Here is a 7,686-nt window from a genome sequence, read left to right as displayed (position 1 = left end):
AAATGGACTCCAGAGGATGGTAGAGGACAGGAAGGACATAGGGTCCTGATGGGTTGGACATGACCTTGCAACTAACAACAACAACAACAACAACAACAACAACAACAACAACAACAGGGAAACTGTAAGCCGTGTCTTGGAATGGTCCAGTATACTGGCATTTCTTGGAAGGTGATTCAGGAAGCAAAAACAGGAATCCAGTGGTGGCTTTTGACCTCTGGCTCCTTTTCTCTGAATTCGGAGGGCAAAAAAATCCAAGGCATCTCAGGCTTCCTGGAGGCACAGTTAGTGAACTTGATGATAAAATGTTACTGATATTTAATCTGCATTCTATTTTGCTTTAATATACTGTCTGCTGTTGCTTTTTTTTTTAAAGGAATTTAAATCAAATATAGAGACTGAGAGCCAGGTTGATGAATGAGAACCAAATGACAGTCAGCTTAACCTAGCAGTTGAGGCACCAGGCTAGAAATGGAGAGACTTTGAGTCTTGCCTGAGGCACAAGAATTGCTGGGTGATGTTGGCCAGTCACTCTTATCGGCTTTAGAAAGCAGGCAATGGCAAATCTTTCCCAAAATCTTGCCAAGAAAACTCTGGGGACTTGTCCAGGCAGTTGCCTCAAAAGTGACTCCACAATGACTCAAAGGCACGCGCGCACACACACACACACACACACACACACACACACACTGATATAGATACATTCATTTCTACACATAAGTGGAGAACGTGAGAGAGAAAAAGAGAAAAGAAAGATTATGGTTAAAGGATTTTAAAAGGTTAATGCACTATTTTCCAAGAGGCACACAATATAAATGCTTAAAAGCGGGATGGTTTGTCACTCTTTCCTGAATGTGCTGCTTTTTCAATATAGTAGTTTAGAACTCCACCAACTCACCATATCCCAGTGACCACATGGATACTAAATGTTGTTCTCTTGTGTCGGACGCTAGCACCCACCCATCTCCTAGGAAAATGAGGTATTTTAGGAAATATTAAAATATTTCCTCTAAAAGAGAGGCAGAAACTCACCCCCCCCCTTTGTCAATGGACCATTAAGACCTGGGCCAGTCTATTCTACATCACAAAGATCTACCTCCTTCAGGCAGAGCCATAATAGGAATCCCAAAGCCCTTTCATTACATCATCACCCAGCAAGAGTCAACCAAGCTTGGGATTCAGGACAGTCTGCAGAGTTGTCCCTGCATGGCCCCATGGGAGTCTGGCAACCAATACAATACAATAGCAGAGTTGGAAGGAATCTTAGAGGTCTTCTAGTCCAACCCCCTGCCTAGGCAGGAAACCCTATACCGTTTCAGACAAATGGCTATCCATCATCTTCTTAAAGACATCCAGTATTGGGGCATTCACAACTTCTGGAGGCAAGCTGTTCCACTAATTAATTAATAAACTAGACATACCCAGTTCCTGCAACCATTTTTCATATGTTTTAGTCTCCAGTCCCCTAATCGGTTCCACCACAAATGCGCGAACGACAAAAGCGCACCTGACTAAACCGCGGTGACAAAACCGCGCCGACAAAACCGTGCGACGAATGAGCACTGAAGCGCGCCAACAACAGTGCACCGACAGAAGCGCGCTGTAACCTAACCCTAAACCTAACCCTAAACCTAACCCTAAACCTAACCCTAAACCTAACCCTAAACCTAACCCTAAACCTAACCCTAAACCTTACCTTAACTTAAATCGCGCTTCTGTCGGCGCGCTGTTGTCGGCGCGCTGTTGTCGGCGCACTTTTGACATCGCGGTTTTAGCGCCGCGGTTTTGTCGGCGCGCTTTTGACGTTCGCGCTTTTGTCGGGTCACGCCCTAATCATCTTTGTTGCTCTTCTCTGCACTCTTTCTAGAGTCTCCACATCTTTTCTACATCGTGGTGACCCATCAGAACACAAGCTCAAATTCAAAAGCCCAACGGAGGGCATAAAACCCAGGCACTCTCAGCATCTCTTCTCTTTTTTCCCAGCGTCTCAAACCATGTGATCCTGTTCATCAATAAACCTTCTTTCCAAGCAACTTCCAACAATTCAGTGTCTTTTTCCCCACTTGGAATTGAACTTGTTCTCTGGGATAGCTTGGCATAAGAAGATGGAAGTCCACCACTACTGATCTTTGGATATCTTCTACAGATGTAGTGTTTGAAAGTATTGTGAGCATCCCTCTACCACTGCATGGCCATTTTTCTGCTGATGGGCTGTTGTTTGCAGTAAGGTATGTACCACAAATTAGTTTGAGAGCTAAGAGTCTGTCCAGCTATCCAACAATCTCTTGCTTGTGCACCATGGGAGAAGTTGTCAAATTTTCTAGGCAGGGGTCAGCAATCTTAAACACTCAAAGAGCCACAAAGTTCCTAATCAGAAGCCCTCCATTCATTTCTGGAGCTGACTGGAAGTCTGATTCCTCCCCACCATAGAGTCTCCTCCTAGTGTGGTGTCCTTTTTCCTCTACCTGTCCTAATCAAAAGCCCTATCAACTGTGGAGCTGACTGGCAAAAGGAAGCCACAGCAGATGGATGAAAGAGCCGCATGCAGCTCCAGAGCCACAGGTTGCTGACCCCTGTTCTAGGGGGTGCTGGATCGAGGTACATGCTCTTCTGTCTATCCTTGCAAAAAAGTCCCTTTCTCTTTGGCCTGCTTTGGGGGCAGAGAATGGTCTTCTCACTTCTCTGTGGATGATGGAATACCAGGAAGAAATGTGCTGGTGCCCCAGTGAACTGATTTGGCCCCTAGGCATACCCAGGTGCATCCTGTTCCGAGATCAGTTCCACAAGGCTGCATAGGTGCCACTGCCAGCTGTAAGGTATATGTGTGGGTGCACACAACCACGTTTCCCTGAGATGGCGGACACTTTTTCTATTATTTATTAATTTTATTATTATTATTTAATATATCATTTATTATTATATACTTTATTCATTAAACATAAAACTCAGCCAACTGAACATTCAAAATGCATTACAAATAGCAGTGACTGGGGCTAATAGTTGATACGGTTTGCTGCCAGCGTCCTAGATATCAACCAAGTGCCTTCTGAAAATATAAGATGTTCCGAGTAGCGCAGTTTTTTGCAGTTCCGCTGGTGTTATTGCAGGAAGCTGCAATTTGTGGATGTATCTTGTAAAATTCTTGGACATGGTGCCAAGTGCCCCGATGACAATGGGTATCACTGTTACATGCTTCATCCATAGCCGTGTAGTTTCGATGGCCAGGTCGCAATATTTCATGATTTTTTCTAGTTCTTTTTCTTCGACTCTGGCATTTCCAGGAACAGTGCCACTGCCAGCTGTAAGGTATATGTATGGGTGCACACAACCACATTTCCCTCAGATGGATGACACTTATTTATAATTATTAATTTTATTATTATTATTATTTAATGTATCATTTTTATTGTTGTTGTTGTTAAATACATTTATTTGTATTCATTTCATGTGCTCATGTCCATGTTTATACTTACCCCTGTTTTCTCGTACATGTTTGACAAACTATAATAAATAAATAAATAAATACATAAATAAATAAATAAATAAATAAATAAATAAATTCATTCATTCATTCATTCATTCATTCATTCATTCATTCATTCATTCATTCATTCATTCATTCATTCATTCATTCATTCCCCCGAGCCGAAGACATGGGGGAACAAGGGGATACACACTGCAGAGAAATCCTTCTTTTCCTATCTGACACCCCCGAGGGCTCCTTCTCTGCAGCGTTTCGTTCGCGCAAGTTGAGCGATCTTCCCGGCAACAGCTTTTAGTACTGACGGCTAACTATGATCCGGAATGCAATCCATATCTTCGCTGTTGCCGTTCTCGCCGCTTTCCTTCCGGAATCTCGCAGGGGCGGGGGAGGGAACTGCGGCCAGGCTGTTTTGGGGAGCGCGGGATACAGAGGGGCGCGATTTTTGTTAGGGGCCCCGACTGGTTTTCTTTTAAAGGCCCAATGTGGGAGGCCCATGCAATGTGTGATGGATCCTGCTTTCTCTTCGGTTCAACGCCTAAATCTTCCCACTTTATTGTCTCATTGGGAGTTTATTACCTTTATTTTTCCACTTTATTGTCTCCTTGGGAATTTTCCTCAGAGAAGGATTTAGGAAGCTTCTTGGATGAGAAGCGAAACGTCTTTAAAAAAACCCAGCAAAGCCCAGTTGTCTCTTGGAAAAAAAACCTTTGGGGTACTTTAGTGAGTGTTTCTCAAGCTCAGCAACTTTAAGAATTCCCCAGCCAGTGTTGAGAAATACTGATTTAAAAGAGACTCGACCAGGTTTTTTTTAAAAAAATCTACCTTTGTAGTTTTCTTGGCAGCAGCAAGGGCGCTGCCTCTACTTCCTCCCAAGTTGGTTGTAGTCATTTTTAAACCTGGTGGTGGTCTTTTTGTGCTTCCATTACCTGATGGTCTCCAGTCCAAATATAACCAGGAACCGACTCTCTTTAGCAGTTTAGAAATTAACCAACTTCAGTAAGAACTGCCGCCCCATCGGAAAGACAATGATACCATCTTAGTCTTCGGTTCACAACTGTGGATGCTGCAACTCACAACTTCACAGCATGAGTGATGAGAATGACAGCCCAGTTCTAGCGCTAGTCAAAAGAACTGATGGTATAAAATGGAACATCAAAGAATATGCTATTTTTTCCATGAGGACTAGGATGGCTATTCAATCAAACAATTGGATAGCTGGAAGGGACCTTGGAGGTCTTCTAGTCCAATCCCCTGCTCAAGGAGAAGACACTATGCAACTTGGGACAAGTGGCTGTCCAGTCTCTTCTTAAAAGCCTCCAGTGATGAAACACCCACAACTGAAGGGCAGCTGTTCCACTGGTTGATTGTTCTCCCTGTTAGGAAGTTTCTCTTTTTATTCCAGATTGCTCATACCACGATGCCTGTAAAGAGGCCCAAGGCTTCTGATTCCCCTCCTCAACAGTCCAGAAGGACAAAACACTTCTGGACTGTCACCCAAAAAACTGCGGGACGTCTTGGGGAAAAAATCATCTGGCGTTTGGGCTGGTTCTGAAAAGAGATTTTTTTTTAATCTTTCCGAAGTTTAGGTCTTGGTAAGAGCGCTTGCACTTTTCAACATCGCCAGCAGATGGCGCTTTCCCCTTGCAAATAATGCCAAGTTGAACCTCTGTAATTCTGAACAACCAGAGGCGAAACTTTGGGTCGGGGGTGGAGGGGGAGGATGGATGGCTTTCGTGCATCCATTTCTACAGTAAATTAGGAGCTATAAAGCCGGATACAACATCGGGTGGGGGGAGGGGGGAATCAGGAAGAGACGAACACGAGAAAAGTGCCCCAAAGCAAACGATTTCCAAACGATCCCACCATTCTCCTGGATCTGCCCTCCTGCCTGGATTTAGGAAACGGCGATCCCATTCAAATTTTAAAGCCGCGCAGGAAGTCTGGAAAAGCTCCACTATCCGTACCCCTTTCTTCTCAAGGATATGGAGGAATGTGAAATCCTTACTCCATCCTTACTCCCCCTAAGGCCTAAGCTAAACCTCATCCTTTCGCTACCTTTCTTCAGACTTTTTGTTTAGATTGAAGAAACGAGGAGAAATATTATTTCCAATCGCTACATTAATTGTCTGGGAGGAGATGAGCTTCTCAACCGCTTCAGCCGTTATCGACTTGGGCTTGAAATATTTAGAAGAGGTTTTTTGTTTGTTTGTTTGTTTGTTTTTTTGGTTTTTGGCTGGCTTTGTTTTATGCTCCAGAACATTGTGATCTGAAAGTTTTAAGAGTTTCTCCCTGCTCAAGGTTGAAGTTTTTTAAAATCACTCTACCCCTGTAATTAAGATAGATCATCCAAGGGGGCTCGAGGATCACCGATGAGGCGGAAAAGACACAGGCCAATCTGTGCTCTGCCACTTTCCCCAAACTGGAGGTGTGTTGGGTTTTTTCAATGCCCATCATCCCCAGCCAATAATCGAACATAACTGGAAGGATCCAGCTTGGGAAAAGATGGCGTGCTATCTGTTATTTCTGATTTCCACCCCTAGCCACTTACCTGCCTCCATATACAGTATTCAGTATTAATCCTTCCACCCACTCACCCAATTTAGTGGAAGCGAGATAACTGATATTGGAAGCTAGAGGAATCTCCCCGATCTCCAGGACGGTAAGACTGGGAAAAGCAGAAGGAAAACAGGTTCTGGGAATCCCAAGGCCAGTGGAAATCCACCGGTAATGCCCAATACCCAGATTTCAACGAATACCCCCTGGGTGGTGGGAAGCCCCATTAAACCTAATGGGATTCCCTTCCAAGGAACTTGCTCCGGCGGTGACTGAGCGGTGGGGTTGGATAGGAGGCCAAACCGAGAGACTGGTACTGAAAGTCGGCCCTGCGGGTTGAAAACGGGGGTCGCTGCTCCAGTTTGGAAGAAGCGCAACCAGAAGGGAACTGAGCCTGCGCGTGGAAGCCTTCGAGGCAACCAGATAATAAGCAAAACCGGCCTAGCAAAGGAGACAAAGAGACGAGGGTGATTTTTTTGGGAGGGGGGGCGTAGGGGGGCAGCTTCGACAACGACACGCCGACCTCAAGGTTCCTTTCCTCGTGCGCCCCGTTTTTTGGAGAGTCCCAATTCAGCACAAAGAACTAAGTTGGAAGGATTTGGTTTGGGCAAAAAACCCATCCTTGCTAAGCGCATCGGGATCCAAACCCAAGTTTAGAGGAAGCCTCTTGCAGCGTCCCTTTCCCCCCTCCCTCTCCCTGACTTAGAAATCTCTCCAGGCCTTTCCGAACCTGCTGGGCACATTGCGCTCTCCCGATTCAGATCCGGGCGCCGCCCAGGATGGAGAGGAGAAGCTTCGGGCGCTTTGGGGGGAGTTGCGCCCGGATATTCCACATTTCTCTCTCCGGATGCTACTTAGGGCTCTGAGTAGAATAAAAGAGCGGACGAATACTTCGAAATGTTCAGCAGGTGGTTTCCCCAGACACTTGGCAAAAATTGTCTGTGTGCGTGTCCGTGTGCGAGAGAGAGAGAGAGAGAGAGAGAGAGAGAGAGAGGGAGGGAGGGAGGGAGGGAGGGAGAGAGAGAGAGAGAGAGATCACACACACCCCTCCCTAGTCTCCTGCGCCTCGTGCAACACGCTGAACTCTAAACCCGGATTAACAAATCGTAATTATAAATCACCTCCTCACCAAAACGAATCCTATGGTGGAGGGCTGGTTTCGCATAGCGTGCTAAGGCAGTCAGGGGTTTCCCACGGCCGCTTGAAACGAGTGGACTCCATTCGTCATTGGGGCATGAACGCTGCTTCAGCGTGGCAGGGATCTATGGGACCAAGATTGGGGTTCATTCCGCCTTTTTCGGTTTTGGAGGCTTTGCCACAGTGTTGAAATTCATTTTTTACTACCGGTTCTGTGGGCGTGGCTTGGTGGTGCGTGGCAGGGGAAGGCTACCCATTCCCTCCCCACTCTGGAGCCAGCCAGAGATGGTATTTGCCGGTTCTCCAAACTACTCAAAATTTCTGCTACCCGTTCTCCAGAACCTGTCAGAACCTGCTAAATTTCACCCCTGCTTTGCCATATTTTAAAGGCCCAAACTAGAATCAACGTAGTAGACCTACTTAACTAATTAGGATCTTAGTCCAGGTTTAAAAGACGGAAATGTCCTCGTTGTCCCCCAACCTCTTCTCAGCCTCGTTTTCTTGCAAAGTCC

Source organism: Thamnophis sirtalis, unplaced genomic scaffold, assembly GCF_051295495.1.
Source record: "Thamnophis sirtalis isolate CommonGarterSnake01/CBP01778 unplaced genomic scaffold, rThaSir2_p1.2 scaffold_1, whole genome shotgun sequence".
NCBI classification, from domain to species: Eukaryota; Metazoa; Chordata; class Lepidosauria; order Squamata; family Natricidae; genus Thamnophis; species Thamnophis sirtalis.
This window is presented reverse-complemented; position numbering follows the sequence as displayed.